The 18,365-nt window shown below is 40.1% G+C and overlaps 1 protein-coding gene across 8 annotated transcripts in view; it reads right to left on the bottom strand.

The window, feature by feature from the left end:
• Positions 1–16,686, bottom strand: part of LOC147332265 (trinucleotide repeat-containing gene 6A protein-like) — a 39,793-nt gene extending 23,107 nt beyond the window's left edge. For 4 of the 8 annotated variants that reach the window (XM_086288731.1, XM_086288732.1, XM_086288733.1 and 1 more), the window contains exons 1-3: positions 16,491–16,685; positions 15,051–15,100; positions 6,585–6,680 (exon numbers count right to left, since the gene is read on the bottom strand). The gene's annotated coding sequence lies outside the window, so the exon portion shown is untranslated. Of the gene's footprint in view, positions 1–6,584; positions 6,681–15,050; positions 15,101–16,490 lie in introns of all 8 variants that reach the window. The other 4 variants (XM_086288727.1, XM_086288729.1, XM_086288726.1 and 1 more) reach the window with 2 other exon arrangements.
• Positions 16,687–18,365: the final 1,679 nt, after the last annotated feature.

Here is an 18,365-nt window from a genome sequence, read left to right on the forward strand (position 1 = left end):
CGCTTAGATATACTCTGACAAAGCCTACCTACTTATCTGTGTAAGGTATGAAAGCACTTTGTGTTTTTCTGAAATGCACCTCGCCATTTTCTTTGAGACAGCTCACACAGTTTTGAAATCAGCTACATTGTTGAGGCGAATAGCTGCAATGACTAATGTTGTATAAATTCTCAAGATAACATAATGTAACCAGATGAATGTATAAAAGACGCCCGAAGCTTCCACATGTGAAAAGCGGCTCAACCTTTCATTCTTTTTTAAGGTCACCAGGGGGCGATGCCAGAGATTGCAAAATAACTCCCAGCGCTATAGAAGTTTATAGAAGAAACAAGGTTTCTAATGCCTGAATTATCCTTCAGCGGAAAATTACTTCATAATCCGGAATTTAACCGGAAGCCCATCTTAACCCTCCACATAAAATCATAAGGACTTCCCGAGAAATGCAACTGTACTTCAGGTCAGCGCAGTTCGCAACGACCGATTGGTGTGGAAATTTACAGCTTAAGATTGAGAGGGGTGTCCAGATACATCATATATCACAGCGTCGATTTCCTACTAAAGCATAATTCAGGCATAACTCTACCTATATAAAAACTGTTCTATAGTATTTTTACAGGAAGGAGGATTACCTGGTGTATGTTTGTGAATCCGCACACTGACCTGCTAATTTAGCAGTCAGAACACCCCCCCCCCCCCCCCAACCACCCCCCCCACCCCTCCCTCCTCTTCGTCATATCCATTTTCAAAAGACAAGGATAGTAACAGTAGAAACTTATCTCCAGTCTTCAAAACACAACTTTATAAGATAATGGGTGAGGTCATGGTGGCTACAGCCGATGTTTATACTGTCAAATTTAACAGATGTAACATTAGTAGGCATCTTGGTACCATTCCAACATTTGAGTCTGTGTTATGTTAATAAAAATAAAAAAACCACCATCATGACTGGGTTTAAACTTAGTTGGTTCCAGTTACAAATAATTACTGGGAGAAACTGGTGAGGCGCCTTTACTATTGTGTAATACTTTCTTTTCTCTAAAAGATCTGTAGATGAATATATGCATGCCTCTAAATCCAAACCCTTTAATGCCAAGTAATTTTCTAAACTTGCAGTTTTCACTTATTAAAATGGCCTTTTCCCAATGTACCCAGTTTTATTTTTACTGGAAAAAACAAAACGTCAGCATCACCAAGGTGTATAAGCTTTGTTACTGCTGCTGCTCAGAACATCAAGTACAGTTTGTTCCTATTTGCTTCCATTTGAGTAAGGCTTTTGTAGGGGCCCCTGGAGTTGGCATCAACTTAAGTGCTGCTATCACCTTACAGACAGAAAGTTAAGAGGGGAGGAGAGTTTAGGGACAAGATACAGGATTAGAAGGAACTGAATAATACAATGAAAACCTTTTTTTCCCCTCAACGGTAAGGAGGAGAAAACAAAAGATAAGAGAAGTGAAATTTGAGAGGCAGAGACCTGTCACTGAGGCTGATGGGCCAGGAATGCAGCTGCAGCTTCTAACATGTATAAGTAACTTCCTCAATTCAGCGGCACATGAATCGAGCACAGTGAACACATTTGCTGCTTCACAGACAGAGTCAAATTAAACAATGTGAAAGAGACAATGAGGCCTTGAATGGAGAAGATCAGCAAAATTTACCAATTAATGCAAATACATTTAAAACATGAAGGAGAAGGGGATTAAAGCCAAGGGACATCTGAATATTTAAAAGCCTGCTTTTGTTCTTTTTTTTCCCTTTAAAAAAATAAAAAAATAAAAAAATAAAGCAACACATGGTAATGAATCTGATGCTATTCGAAAGTCTTCTGTTTAATCCCAAATTGTTAAACTGCAGATGGGATAGTATAAATCTAAAACTAATAAAAAAAGTTTTCCTGTAACATGTAAAACGTTTAACTGGTTGTGAAATTCTGGAAGACCTAAACGTTAAGTCACCGCCAAAGTTCTGCATTTTCTGACATGTTAGAGACGTTTATTAGCCTGAACGCATAGTTTTTTTAGATGACTGCTCTGCGTTTAATTTGACTCTTGAGCGACTGTCAGCTCAACATTTCTTTTAACTAAAGGCCCTCTTCATGTGTCCTGCTGTTGCTATGCAACTGTAAATCTATTTGAAGCATGGTGCTTTGCTGCCAAAAGCGGACACATTTTTTAAACATCATCTGTATCCCAGTAAAGCACAACAGGCCCTCAGAAATAAAAGATATTAATAGTTGCACTAAGAGGGTGGCGGGAGAGATACACACAGGTAGATATACATTGCAGGATGGATTCAACTATATAGCTTTGTCTAGTGTTAATAACTTGAGATGCACTAAAGGCTTTACTTAAGCAATTCTGCCAGTGTATATCATTAGCTCATTAGGGCTGCCACGATTAGTCGACTAGTCACGATTATGTCGACTATTAAAATCGTCGACGACTAATTTAATAGTCGACGCATCGTTTGAAGCTTTGTAAGATCACAAAGGACGCAGGAATGAGTAGTAGGATTTAAGAGTGTAATAACGGACTGAAACAGAAGATGGCAGCACTGCATGTACAAGGATGCCAACTGCCGTTAAACCCCGAAGAAGAAGAAGCTGTGTCCCAGAATTCATAGCGCAGCCCAGCGCAGTTGTCAACAATGGCGGCAGCTAGTAGTTTTAACTTTACTCTTATTATTCTTTCTGGGTCACAAAATAAACGTTTAACATATTTTCAGGCGAGAATGTAGCTGTGTAAACCTCAAATATCTGCTCAGTTTATCAAGACACCGCATATTTTCAAAAGCGCTCCGACGTTTTCGGAGACGTCTGTTACCCACTAGCTCGTTAGCTAGGCGGGGGCAAGGCTAACTAGAGCCGTGAGAACACCAGACTCCCGGCAAATCGTTTTCAAACCCACCGCTGTCTTTCGCTAGTCAGGTTAAACATATATATAAGTCACTTAGATAACTTAAAAATGTTATTGTTTGGCTTTCTTTAGTATTTTATTTGTTCCTGAGTAAATCGGTTTGGCTGAGATTAAAGTTATAGTTTTTGCACAGCTAAAACTGTCAAGCAGACAGCTGATTATCAGAAGTGTGAGATGCTGGAGAATATACTCCGGTGTCCTGTTATATTTTAGAAAGCAAGGAGTTTATTAAACTTCACCGAAACAATCTGCAAATTTCATTAAAAATTTATAAACTACCATCTTGTCTTTATTTTTAGTTAGCACAAACACTTCAAGCTGTAAGCTAATGATAGTTATATAAGACCAGATGCTGCTGGTGCAATAAGCTGTACGCTGTACGTCCAATGGATGATGATCTGATTAGTCGACTAATCGCAAAAATAATCGGTGACTAGTCTATCAAAATAATCGTTTGTGGCAGCCCTATAGCTCATTTGATATTTGCTTTTATCAAACATGACAGACTAGCAGCTATCTGAGCTGTGACATCATCTGTGACCTCGCTGATGGGCATGCATCTCTCCAGCAGATATTTTTCTTTGGAAGCAACAACCCCTTGAGACCGTGCATCCTCGTGTGGGGACATGACATTCTGGATTTTCTGCATCTTATACATTATTAAGCAATGCTGACCTTATTGTTTTCTTCTAAAATAAAGCAATTGTCCCCCCATACGAGGACATACTTTTAAGTGTCCAACAACTACATACCAAAACAAAGACTACCTACTTAAAGATATAGTAGTTTATATATTTGCGGTCCAACCAATCACAAATATGCAATAGAGATGAAAATGCAAACCAAACAAGTGCTCAGGTCACGAGAGGTTAAGATATGAGCACAAGTCTCTTTCACTCTTTAGAATTAGTATGGCTGAAAAGGGTCGATAGAGATCATTACTCCTGAGCTTTGAGTGGTGTTCAGTGTCCCAGGCATGCTCTGCATTATCAGATACAACGAGCTGAGATTTGATTACAGAACGATAATTTCATTCATCTTCTTGTTTAACAGCAGATGTAACATAAACACTACAAAGTGCATTATTACAGCCTGGAAAATTATTTTCCATTTGAAATCTGTGTTCAAGGATTATTTTCAGGTGAAATCCTCCCAAATTTCCTGGAGCTCAAAACTCTTCTGTTAGGGAAGACCCTGTTGTCGTGGCAACATTCTTCAAAACACTCCCAATTCCTCTGGGCTTGTCCAAGCAAGATGACGCCAGTGCTGGGAGCACATGCCCTTGTCTCTCAACTCCCAACAGCCCTTTGTTAATAAATAGCCTAGAGACCCAGCAAATGCAAGCGAGCGATCTGCATCTTTCCTGCTTCAATTCTCCCATTTGGCGTAAGGTAAGCATGACAGATGTGAGGTGAGCATGAGAAGGACTGAGCAAATAAGTGCAGATGTGACTGAGTCGTGTTCGTCCATCTCTTTTTCAAAACAACATGTGTGTGAGATTGCCATGTGCAGCAGGAGTGTGTGCAGAAGCAGATAAGGACAGTCGTCACAATCCACCACTAGTACTTCAACTTTGGGAGGAGTTTGGAGGGGCACCCACTCTCATCAAGGTCAGACCAACAGCCAACTAAAAGCAACAGCTTCAGGTTTTGCATATGACTCAGTCATTTTGTCCATAATTTAGTCATCCAATTGATTTTACTCTAACATATCCACCCACACCCAGGTTTTATCTACACTACAAACAGCATAAAATTAGTCAACAGTGTTTGATTTTCCCTTTCAAGCTTGTGTTTGAACCTCGGCAGCGAGGAGACTTTCTTCAGTCTTCTGGAAGCTCGGCATGATTTGCTTTGTCATCTTGTGCCAAGTTGTGTCTCAAAACTAAACTCCTGCAGTGTTCTGAAACTGTAGGATCTTTGTCCATCTGGTGCAACAGCAGCCATTGTGATATACCAAAGAGCAATCATGGGCTTAATCATACCAATTACAATACTGCACTAGCATCTGGTTACATTTTCATGTCGATTATTACACAGGGTTTTTCCAGAGTTAAAACGGGCCTTTGGGAGCCACCAGACATGCAAACACGACTAGTTCATATTTAGTTAATAAAAAAAAAAATTAAAAAAACCTGTTAGCCTATATATTTTTGGCTGCATTATAAACCAAAATGTATTTAAGCCTCAGTAAATCTGGTTAAAAACATTTAGTTACAGTACTGGTGATTTTTTTTTTTTGGGGGGGGGGAACCAAAAACCACTGTTGTGGGTGGCATACTTAAAAAAAAAAAAAAAGAAAATCTATATATGCAGTAAAAAGCCTGCCATGAGAACTGGAAAGTGCTTAAGGTACGCAGTCAAACCACTAAACACAGGGTTACACACAATTAGCCCAAGCAACATGAGCACATGGCTAATTAGCATAACATTACATAAAGACACTACCCAAGCTATTTTCCCCTAACCATTACAAAATAGTACAATCTATATTTAGCTTCACAACACACATACACAGAACTATAACACAAGACCTTGTCATTTATATTGTCATTTCAGCGAAGTTACACCCCTGATATTTGGTGATTAACTTGGCGAGTCAGGGCCAGTCCTCCTACAGACTCCAGTTACAGCAAGGCAATGTCCCCCCTCTCTGTGTCATCAATGCATGGCCTTTATTTAGGAACAACAAGTGGCGGCACTTTTACAGAGCATGTCATTACAGAGCTTAAATTCTGAACTAGATTATTTAATACTGCATCTACTATACCAAGAAACAGAGGGAACTACATATCCAGGATGGCAGAGGGGAGTGAAAACTAATAGAGAGAGACGCACTGAAAGACATAGTCAAGGTCAGAGACTGACACTATCAAACTTCCTGCCTACAGTAGCCATGACAGTAGTTTTACTTGTAACAGTAGTAGAACCGTGCTAACAGGAGTCAGTGGAAACTAAAAGCAATTCAAATGGAAAACACACCGACGTCACAAGTCAAAGTACACCAGCACTGTCACTGGAGTAAAGCACTACACAGCAAGGACAGAAAAACCTTTAGAACCCAAAGCAGGCAGGGAAATGTAGGGGAAATAAGGCTGAAATTTAATTATTAACTTTGAAACAATTTTAGAAATGAACAACAAGTGGGTTAGATCTTGTCTAAGCTGATATTTGCTTATTTCTATTATCTCCTGACAGGAGACAACCACAACCACACAGAACTGCAGCACTCGGGGTTGTGAAACTATTAAGTTTATGGTGAACCTTTTCTACTACCTGAAGTAGAATTCTGTTGATATGCAATATCAATCATACTACGCATAATTGCATTGGGTGCTTAGGAAAAATTTGCCTATTGAGCACAGAGAGCTTGCTTCTTTTTAATGGCACATTGCTCAATACAGAGAAATGGCTCTATGCGAGCTTTCAGAAGAAGCAGGCACTGATAAATCACACATGGGCTCCTAACAGAGAACGTACTTCTGCAATATCAAATCAACACAAATTGGCCCGGCAGTGGGAAACTGCAATACTTTCAGTGGAAGTGTCTCGTAATTTTACAGATATCCTTTATACAAATGAATGTAAATAAATTATAAGCTGGTTTTGGTTATTTTTATTTTGAAATCAATTTTTTTTAAAAAAGGAAAGAATTCCTGACACCACGCCTCACCTTTTGTCCAGTCCTGTACCTTATCCTCCTTCCTTTTCACACTCTCCGTCTCTCTCTCTCTTCCATCCACTGTTCTTCCCTCTGTGGGTGTGTTCCCTGTGGACAACAAAAGACATTGTTTCTCTGTCAATGATTTATTTAACACAAAAAAGGGTTATTTTATTACACAAAAACCTATAATCCCGGGTTCCCAAATGTACAAATAACAAAACTGTCATCCTTAGTTTTATATCACTTCAAAAGAATCATCAAAAATAGAAACCCTGATGTTGGGACATCTTTTAATTAGTATAGTTTGTGTTGTAGTTTTGTAGTCATCCTGGTTTCCTGCTCAGAGAGTGTTAAGTTAAGCAGCACTGGCCCTGGTGGGTGTGCCATTTAGGCCGCAGGAGAAAGCTACAGGCTTCAGTCTAATCCAATAATGAGATTAGCGCACAGCACTTACCTCCGCTTTACACAGACGGGCACACACAAACAAGACAGATGCATTGATATACAATATAGTTTGGCACCTCGTTTCCGATTTAATCGCAAATTTTAAAAAAAAAAAGTGAAATCTGTAAAATAATTTAAAAAGCATTAAATCACCAGGTTTACTAAAAAACAAACAAACATTTAAAATGGTAGATTTTCAGTTAAAGTATGTCACATTTACAGTGAAGCCAAGCCGATAGATAGATAGATCGATAGATATGATAGTTCAGTGACTGCTAACCAGCCACCACCACCTTCCAGTCTTGTGTCCCATGGTTGGACGTATTCCAATGCCATGGTCTTACACTGCAGTTGCTGACTGTAGCGTCCTACTGGGAGCCTGGGCCGCTCTAACCAGAAGCTGCAGCAGAAACTGGTACTGCTCTGCTGTAGCTTTCTGAGACTGCAAACCAAACTGTCTACCTTCCCCAGATGCGGTCCAACACGTTGGCGCTGGAGCTTTTCCATACGACGACACACTCATTGGAGATGTGACTGGTTCCTTCTCCTTTATTTACTCTTGCCACGTATAGGCTATATGGTGTTATTTAATGTATGAAAGTGTGGGCGCACATGCACCCAGCCGCGCTACTACTGAGACCGATTCTGTGGCAAACACTGCTACTGCTGGGAGCAGAATCTGATCTGTATAACATCTTCATGACATGCACACAGTGTTGAGTGTTTTAGAGGCTGGTGTGGAATTACACTAGTCTGAACGGCATGTATTGCTCTTGTACATGACAACTTCAAATCCTAAATGTGAGACTTCTCCTGAACTTTTCTTTTCAGCACATTTAAATGAAATCAATTGTCTACTCTAACCTTTTCTAATCAAGTTAACTGACTTATGGATTTTGAGGGGGGTTTTGTGTTTGCTCCCATCTTCACCCACAACCCCTTCCTCTCTGCTCCCACACTTCCCCCCCCCCTCCTTCCTTCACTTATTTCTAACCATCAAGTGCTTCAGCAGATGGCTCTAGGTTCAATAACAACAGCAGCAGCGGCGGGGCATGGTGGGGGCCCTCCTGGAGAGCACACATAGACCCTACAGACAGCATCTGTTTATGAATGGGCCAACAATTGCCCATCCCCCCCGACGGCTACAGCTGACAGAGGGAGGAGGCGCGACAAGTCACCGAATCAGAAGGAGATAAAGAACAGGCAGTCAGAAGAAGAGGGAAAGAAAAAGGCAAAAAGTTTGAACAAGATGTTTTATTAACATAGCAAAGACAACACAGACTGCATTCAAAGACTGACACATTACCACAGAAACATTTCCTAAATGTTGTTCATTTTATTTGACCAATAGTCTAGAAACACACGAGCCAAGTGAGGATTTAACAAAAAAAGAAAAACAAACATCTTATTTCTGACTTTAACAAAACTGCAGCATTCTTCAGTTAGATCAGTCTTCCACAACAACTGCTGAGAAAATACCCTAATGTGTCATAAATTGCACCTCTTCCTTACTTCAGCACACTGACCACGTGCTTTCAGTTTCCTTTATTAATGAGTCTGTTAATGTAAAACTGTAATAAATCAGGACAGTTACAGGAGAACCATCCTCCCGTGTTAGTCAGAAAGTCACGTGTTGTTTTTGTCATTGCTCCATCTTTATAAAGTTAAGCATATGCAAACTACAACTGGAATGATTTTAGGTGTTTGAAGAATTTATTAAACTTTGTTTAATAAAGAAATTACTGGAAGGCTGTGAATAAGCCAGTCCGACTCGTTCTGACTTGAAGGACTTCATACGCTATAATAAAACCACAATGTCAGGATTCTTTTGAGTCTGAAAAGATCAACATTTACTTTGTTTTGTCCACAAGATACACTTTAGAGCTATTTTCATTCTGTGCCACAAACAATTTCAGACAGAAAAAGCTGTAATTTTTATTGTAACGTACACGTCAGCCGACTGCTGAAGCAGGACTGCTCTCCCAAAATATCTGACCTCTAAATATGGTCTTTTTTTGGTTTTTTTTCCCTTCAAGTGGATAAGATAAGCTGGAGAGCTCATTCCATTAATAAGCACACACTTCATTTTTTCCATATTGAGAAAAACAAAGGGAGGAAGCCAAGAGATTAAAAAGTAGCAGTCAGATGAAAATATGTACCAAAGTGCAATAGCTGTAATTCAGTAACTAAAACAGATACACGTTTTATTTAACTACGGAAATGTACACAAGACAGTGGAAGTGTTTTGTTTTTTTTACTACATGTCCTTATTCAACCTCCATTTCATGAATTTCTCTGTTAACCATAAGAGGAAGTGCTACATTGAGTTGTTTTCAAAGGATGAAAGCCACTTTTACTCCTGTGAGCTTCACAGTAAAGCACAAATTTTGCTGCCACCCACTTGCCCTCACAGTGAACTCCTTCACGCCTGCTATCAAATAAAGCTGTAACACTAAAAATAATCAAACTATATCTGGGTTTTTGAGGAGGAAGAGATCAAAAATTGGATTTTAGCTTTAGACTACTGCATCCTAATATATGGTAGTCGTCATGCAGTGAAGCTGGAGTAGACAGTATTGAGTGCATGTGTAGCCTTAAAACAACAGAGATGAATACGAGCACACACCCACACCCACTTCTCTGTCCCTTAAGAACAAAAGCCAGAAGGTGGTCGCGTGGCTAATTTACATGGACATCATTTGCATCAATTTGCATTAGTATGTTCTCACAGAGGCTCGACACTGGAGGCTCCCTGCAGGAAAACCATCACTCAATTAGGGAATGAAAATGAGCAAGTCTCCATCACAAACAGACCAACTGCAGAGGCTTTGTGAGGGGGGACGGTGTGGCACTTCCAGCCGAGCTGATTTAAATCTGTAGTTTCATGCAGTCAAAATGAGGCCGGGTTCATTTCAGGTCACGGTAACTTGAGAGGAATATGATATTAAATCAAGCTGCTGGTAACGGGAGGGCGAGTTTCAATTTAAGGGTTGTTTTTCATTGTAATCAGGCAAGTATTTAAGTTTAAAATGAGAAAAACTGAATTATTGCCTTTTTTGGAAATAGGTGAAATCAGTAAAACTGATCATTTCTAACTAACATATTAAGTTAAGGAATTTGGTTAGGAAGTTTTAAAAGCTCAAAGTGAGTCTAAAAATAAAACGAGACCTGCGGTTTTATAAAAACACTGTCTCGTTTCTAATAACCTACAATGCAAGTTATACTAGTGTGACTCAAACTTCACTGATGCAGCTCAACAGCTTGTTTATGTAAAACTGGCTTTGCCACCCTGTCTGAGCCTGCACGCGTCAAATTCATGAAATGCTCCGTTTCGGTCCTTTCGCTCATGACCATTTACAGGTGTGGCTTTATTGCTCAGAGGTCCAATGGTCAACTACCTGAGCTTCCACCACTACAGCAACAATGTAGCAATGTCGCAACCTCATGGGACTTCATAGCTCTGCCATATTAAATTCCAAACATGACAGTCTAAACTTGGCCATTTCAGCAGTGACTCATTTTGAGCGCTCCCGCTTTAACACTTCTTAAACCGCTTGTGAAACTCTTTTAGACAACAGTGAAACATATTTATAGAATAATTTGGATAAGGGACCCAGACAGTCAAAAATAAAGAGAAGCGAGACAGCAGATCCAAAGGAAATAACACTGCTCACAACCAATTACACATTGTGTTAAGATTACAAATACAAAAAAGGATAAATGCAGTGAGGTGGACTTATAAATATCCCAGACTTGTATGGGATGTCCATGTATACAAACTCTCTCAGTCAAGTTATGCTCATACATAACTAAGGGGCTCTAAAGTGAAAGTGCTTCACAGTCTTTATTCAGTCCTTCCTTGAGGGATGTAATCCCCACCGGAGCCTCAAAACTATCAACTGTTCATACTCCTCCTTTCCTTTCTAGAAAGAAAAATCCAACACCAGCTGTAAACTTGATGCTATCGTTCAGGACATTGAAGCAAAACTGCCTTGACAAACCTCAGTTGTCAAGTTAAAAGTTGACACCATTTTAAAGACGCTTAACAGGATCTTCGGTCCATGTAGATTCATTCAAATGAGTTTATATTTAAGTGGAGGAATTATTTCCACTTCCATGCCTTCAGTAGGAGTCACTCCCACATACACAGCTGGAAAATATGCTTCACTGCTGGGAAAATGTGAAACATCATCAACGAGCTTTAGCAACCATCTCCAAACAATCCACCTAACAAAGCTATGAGACCATTGTGGAGGGTGGAGAATTTACAGTGTAAATGTAAAACAAGATGCACCCAATCAAGACTTCAACCTAAAAAAAACAGAAAACATGAAGCACGGCCACTGGGACGCATTGATAAACCAGTTGTGGTCCACAGCTCTATTGTGTGTCTGCATGTAGACCAGCACAATGAGCTGCACAAACACCTCTCCACACACAAAACATCGGGACTCTGGCTTCTCGTTTAGTGATTTTAAAACAGCAAAGCTTACTCAGCACAATGTGGCCTAGACCAACCCAGACCCACCAATTCAATTCAAACGGAACTGCATGTGCTTGCATAAGCAGGAGCTGCCAATCCAGTGTCCCCCTGACCCACCCACCCATGCACAACCCGCTAATATCCCACCACACAGAGGTAGGACCTGTGTCATCCAAAGAGAAGTGCCTAGAAAGCCGACTAACCGTCACTCTTGCATTTGTACACTGAAACGCTGCTTTCTAAAAAGGAAAAAAAATAATGAAAAAGCTAAAAGCACTTGTGTGATGGTCAGTGAACAGAGAGGCATTTACACTCACTTGCTGTGATTCTGTTGACATTATACAAGACTTCGGGCCAGCAGTCTGAACAGACAATGTCTGTTTAGATATACAGGTCCTTTATTTAGTGTCAAGAAACATGCAGGGATGCACGGATGCACTGCAACCGTGAAAACAGCCCAATTCCCGCAATAAGTACACTTAAGAGGCCACACCTCCTAATCTAGTGTCCAGCAGGTGGCAAAAGATCTTACAGCTGCTTTAGCATTAATGCATAGCTGGCTGGAGGACTCATGCCTAATGTTGAACACCTCAAAAACTGTCTGTATGTATTTTTCCCAAAACGCCCCTTAAACTTGAAGCAGTCAAACATATTCCTGGATGGAGTAGAGCTTGAATTAGCTCCAGAACTTAAATATCTTGGGGTCATTCTAGACCCAACATTATTTATGTGACTCTTGAAGAATAAAGTGTCCCAGGTACTTAAATTTAATAATCGAAATTTTAATCATATACGTAATAATTTTAATATGAATGTTGCAAAAACTTATTTTTACTCAATGATCATCTCTCATATGGACTATTGTTTGACGTCCTGGTCACTTGCTTATCCAACAACACTTAAAACTATTGAAAACATTTATAAAAGAAGTTTAAAACTACTTGACAAAAAACCGACTTCCCACCACCACTGTCAAGTGTTAAAAAATTATAAATTACTGAACTTCAATAACTTAGTGAAACTTAAAAGAGTGAGTTTAATATATAAAGTCTTACACTCCCTTGCTCCACCACCACTAAAGCAGTTCATTAGGCATAAAGAAAGCTCAGGCAGGACCAGTCGAGCTACAATCCGAGGAGACTTGTTTATACCCCACAGACGGACAGCATTTGGGCAGAACGTCCTCTCTGTTAAGGGAGGCCATCTGTGGAGTAGTCTTCCTCAACCCATTAGAGAATGCTCGACATTCAATTTGTTTAAGGCAAAGGTTAAAAACTGGTTATGGACAAATCAAGTGTGTGATCATGTATGAGTTGTATAGTTTTAATGTTTTATTTGGGAACAGAATGGTGTGTATGTGTAAGTTTGGTGATGGAGTTTTTATTATGAATGAATGATGAATTTTTATGAATTATGTCTATTTTTTTATGTTTAAGGACAACAGATGGAAATTAGCCTTTGGCTATAATCTGGCATGTTTACATTCATGTAATTTTTTTTTTTTTACATTTATGTTCATTAACATGCACTGTCCTAAATAAATAAATAAATAAATAAATAAATCTTGGAATCCAGATGTTTCAGTCTCATTTCAACAGGCACATAAAAATCACGCACCTAGCTAGGGCTGTGCGATATGACCAAAATCTCATTTCCCGATAAAAAACATCTATCGTCCGATAACGATATAAATCACAAGTAATTTTATATTTTCTGTAAATTCTGTGAATCTCAGGTAGGTGAAGTGTTTCCAGCTGGGCGCCGTGTACCTGGAGTCGAGTGTTTTAACAGATGCATGACACTACGCATTTTTAGACATAAGTTGTAACGATCGCCATTTTCTTTGTGAGTATTTATTACACAGCGTGCTGCGGGGAAAAGCCTGTTCTAACGTTTGAGTCTAAGGTTTATTTTTAAGCACCTGACGGCTCTTTTTTTTTTTGCTTCTCATTCGTCAATAATACTTTTTCCATGCGATTCCGTTTATTTTGAAAAGTCTCAACAGGATCTTGAGCTTTATTGTGAAAGGTTTATGTGGAAAATAAACAAGCGGACATGCGATGGTTTTACCGTTGTTGTTGCTAACGACAACCCATAAAAACAGGCGCTTGTCCGTCCGTAGTGTGGTTATATTAAATATAAGAGAAAGAGAGAACTTTAAGAAATGAATATAGTCACTACAGCGACCATCAAAACCATGAAAAAAAATATTGCCGTAAACAGTTTATTTTGCGACACCACGAAACAAACGATAGCGTAAAATGAAACGATAGACGTTTTTATATCGTCATCCGATATATATCGTTATACAGGGTACAACCTTCATGAAAGTAGCATTTAAAGCTGCCACCAAATCTAGTTTGAGGTTATGTTTTTGAGGGATTTTTTTGGCATTTTGTGTGTACATCTAATGGTAAAGGTAGACTAATAGGATACATTAGCTATGGCTGTAGCATTTGTAATCTGGTGCTTGGGCCTAGCACAACTGCTTCAGTTTTGCACCTTTGATCCAGGAGGACGATATTTCGTCCCACTGTATATTGATGAGTTGGCTATAAAACTACATTCGACCTTTAGGGAACATGTCATGTCTCATGTTCCCTAAAAAGAGGTTTTGGATAGTAAGGCACTGATTATGGTTCCCATTTGCAAGTTCACACTGACTGATGTCAATTTTGTCATCAGACGGCAACTATGAGGGTCTGTGAGTATGCCTGAAGATTTTTATTACTATTATTTATTTATTTTATTTTTAAACAGACCACATAGAGTTGTTCTTGAAGTATACATGACAATACAGCAACTGCACATGCACCCAGACAGTGGACTTTAACTAACATAACAGAGAAGACCACTCAAATGTTGTCTCTCATTGTTGTCGGGGAGACGGCATAAGTTTACACTGTGTCTGTTTTCACAGTTATTTTACTGCTGATTTACAGATTTTGGTAAGATGAGGTTTTCAGGGGGAAAATAAATAAATAAGAATTTCTTGCTTTCAAATTTCACCACTTCGCCTGCTATACCAGTGCTGGTGTGAAGATTTCGCCTGAGTGGTGACACCTACAGTTCAGCAAAATACTGCTGCAGGTAGTCACCCCATCTACATTGGTGTAAAAGGTACGAAGCTGTGGCAATGTCGCAGTTTGTGTGCAAATGCGACCAACACAACAACCATAAATGGGCATTTCTACTTCAGCTTCTTTCATGAGTTAACCTTGAGCACTTCACATGTTTAATGGGCAAATAAATGGCAGACCTGAACAGGATCAAAAATTCTCCTGTTAAGCTTTTGAACTGTCCTCATTTTCAGGCCCTGTTTCGAGACACCCATTAATGTGTTTATATAGGGTATAAACGGTATTACACACAACATAAAACCATTCAACAGCACCATAAACTGAGAAAACACATTCAAAGAACACCCGTTTATTTTCCATGCTTTCAAAATCCAAAGATCTTGCTCATGTAGTATTTATTGCAGGGCTATTATAATATACTTTACTGCAATTGAATATGAAATGTGTGTCTAAAGGTGCCACACTGACCTGTTAAGATGCTTCAGTTTCTTTGGTGGCAACAGCTTCCAATTCCGAATCTATGAAAGAGAGAGGAGAGATAAGAAAAGCCTAATCACTTGCACGTCATAGCCATAAAATAAAACCCCCAGCGACTGATAAAATCTAACCTGGATTTGTGTGCTGTGTGTGTTACAATTTGTTTATTATCAGTAAAGCAACAGCTTGTAAAGACAACATTAGGACGCTACCACAACAGGTCTGCGTCATCCCTGAAAATGCAAGCATTATTCAATTAAAGCCACAAACTTCAAACGACTATTTGGCACTAATCATATGAAAAGCATTTCAACTAGCTGATGTGGAAATGCAGGTCGAGCTGCATAACAAGGCGATGCATGGCCAGCCCCCCTCCCTCCGCGAAGCTGTGGCCCCACTGGAGAACGTGTGAAAAAAGACAAACACACAAATTGTGTGTGGGTGTGCGCGCGCCTGTAGGTCAAAGTTGCACCTCGGGTCCTGATCGGCCATTATCTCAGCTGTTGCCCGACTTGCAGCTTAACCAACATGGCTTCTCTCGAGCCTGGTATTTTTCCAGTGCAACTCAAAACAACATCCCCGGCAGGGCATCAGATCACAGTCGATTCAGTTAAATCATAAAATGCTACTGTGCTGTTTGCAGTCTCGTCGTCGCAGTTGTAAAGCAAGGGGAATACGACTGCAAAACCAGCAGAGCTCAGGTCTACACTGGATTAGCTAACCAGCTGCTTTTGTCTGTCCACCGACAGAGGGGGTTAAAGGTTCCGATTGTAGCACAACTTTGCAGGTTTACCATTCCCCCCCACAATGTCAAATCAAAATTATTTCTAACCATCCCGTTTCGGTTAATTTAGGTCACGGAGAAACCTGTACAGAATATGCAAGTTCCTAAAATGTAAAACAACCCGTCCCGGTTACCGACGAGTAACCTGCGTCGTCAGATTAGCTCAGGTGCTAAAGCTAACGCTACGAAGCGGCTAGTTAACTTACACGGTCGTATTTCACATGCAGCAATTATGGAAAAGCTTTTGTAACAAACAGAAATAGTTCAGAAGCAATACCACAGAACCAAATGCTTACGCACAGCTGGCAAACTAGGGTTAATAAGTGCTACTAGTAGTTAGCGTTAGCACAAGGTTAAGCCGCCTACAAAGGCAATTTTTTTCCTGAAAGACTCTACGAAATGTTTTAGCCATCTACAGGCAAACATCAGCATTTATTTTTTTCCGTCGACGTTTTTACAAATTCAGCAAAATCGAGTCCCAAACGCCAGGAGTTAGAAAAGCTACCCCAGCTTAATCATTGCTAACTAAACAACAGCGTTTGCTCAACTTATCTCCACCAGCCGCCGTCGCTCTCCTCACTACCTACGCTAGCTCGACACAAACAAACGGTCGTCTGAGCACGAAAACAGCACAAAAACATCCATACCTCATTGAAGTATAAAGTGCAACAGAGTGGAAAGGAAAGCCGACTGTAAGGCTAAAGAAATTCAACGCGTTTGCAGCATCTACGAGGGGAGGCATTCATCCTGCGTGATCGCCATTTTCTTCACTCGCCGCTGGCTGGCTAACCTTCTTTCGCTCGGCTCTCTGGTTTCCCCGTCGCTCTCTCACTCGCTCTCTCTCTCTGCGCACACACACATCTCACCGTGTGTGTGTGTGTGTTTCTGGAGGAGGGGCAGGAAACCCATTCACCACTTCCTCTGACTGAGAAGCCAAAACACAGTCAGATTGAGCTGATACAAAAAGAAACTCCGGTGTAAAAAGTATGCAAATGGTAACCAGGCCACGATAAGCGATGAATTCCCCGCAAATAAAACATCCAGCAAGAAATCTAGGCACACGCACCACAGATGCAAAGTGTAAAGTGTAGGATTTATTTTTGCTTGACTGATTAATTTATTCTAAATTTAGGATTCATGGAGATATACATGTGGTTATAAAGACACCAACTATTATCCAGACAGGGAACAAAAAAAAGAAGAAAAAAATCAAAGTCTAGCAGTAAAATTTTGAAACTATACGGAAGGCACAGCAGATTCCTGGCTACTACTTGCTTGCATTTCGTGACATTTAAACTATTAAATGTCACGAAATGCTACTTTTGAAAGGTTCAAATTATGTTTTAAAGATTTTGAGGAAGATTTCTGACACCTTTGCTTGTTTTTGCCCCAAAGTTATCACGTTATTTCTTTGTTAATTTCTCGCACTGACCCTTAATTTCTTTTAGTAGATAATCATCTGGAATCGGAGCATCTTTGGCACTCATATAATAAATGGCTTAATTATTAATATGCGCATTAGCCTAACATCATCTTTTTAAGATATGCGACAAGCTGCGTTTTGTTTTAATGTAATGCCAGACCAAAACCTGTAATTCCACGAAAGCTCACACAAGATAGGCCAGCTTAGAAACATAATGCTCTACGTGTTTCCTTGTAGCTGTAAGCAGAATAGAAAGTGAAAATACCTATCGACCAGACAAAATAAAGAATGTGGAGAATCTCAGTATCTCTTTCTCTCTCCGTGTTTTCTCTTTGGTATTCAAGAAAACAACAAAGAAACAGGAAGAAATTTTTTTTTAAAGGGGGGGGGGGGGGGGGGGGAGTGGCGGAAAGAATGGAGAGAGATGGCCAAACTGCAGAGAAACAAATACAGTGTGGAATCTGCCAACGCTTCACCATGAAACAAAAGCGGCCGCTGCACGCGAGAAACCAGCAGCGCGTGCGTGCAAAGCAATGACCATTGACCCACCGATGGCAAAAACAAGCCCCAGCCTTGTGCACAGATTACTGCCCTTATCTGTGTGTGTTTCACTCCGAGGCAGAGTGAGAGGCAGAGTTCGCCTACCGCCAAGTAATGATTTTATCAAAGACAACAAGATTAGATTATACTGCATATAAACACTGGGTAAGGTCTGAACACTGGGCTGTGGGCTGTTGCCAAAGAACTACCCAAGCCTGGGCTATTCGATGAATTCCTGCTACTGATGCTGTAGTACTACTGTAATTCTACTGCTACTGACTGTCTGTAGAACTATTAAACATCTTACAAAATACCACTCACTTTCACAGTTGTTTAATCTCTAATTTGTAGTTGAAGATTTCAGAAAACATTTTTTAACCACGAGTTCCTTTAAACTTCACGTGTTTCGTTTTGTTTTTTGTCCTGCCTTCTTCTCCTCACCTCCAACTGATCACAGAAAATTGGCTAGAGGGTTCTTCCTGTTAAAAGGGAGTTTTTCCTTCCTGCTGTTGCCAAATGCTTGCTCAGAGAGGGTCGTTTGATTGCTGCTGCTGCTGCT

Source organism: Aulonocara sp. 'chitande type north' Nkhata Bay, linkage group LG4 (genome assembly GCF_057382095.1).
Source record: "Aulonocara sp. 'chitande type north' Nkhata Bay isolate Kocher_YH1m ecotype deep benthic linkage group LG4, A_spYH_male_GT1.1, whole genome shotgun sequence".
Lineage (NCBI taxonomy): Eukaryota > Metazoa > Chordata > Actinopteri > Cichliformes > Cichlidae > Aulonocara > Aulonocara sp. 'chitande type north' Nkhata Bay.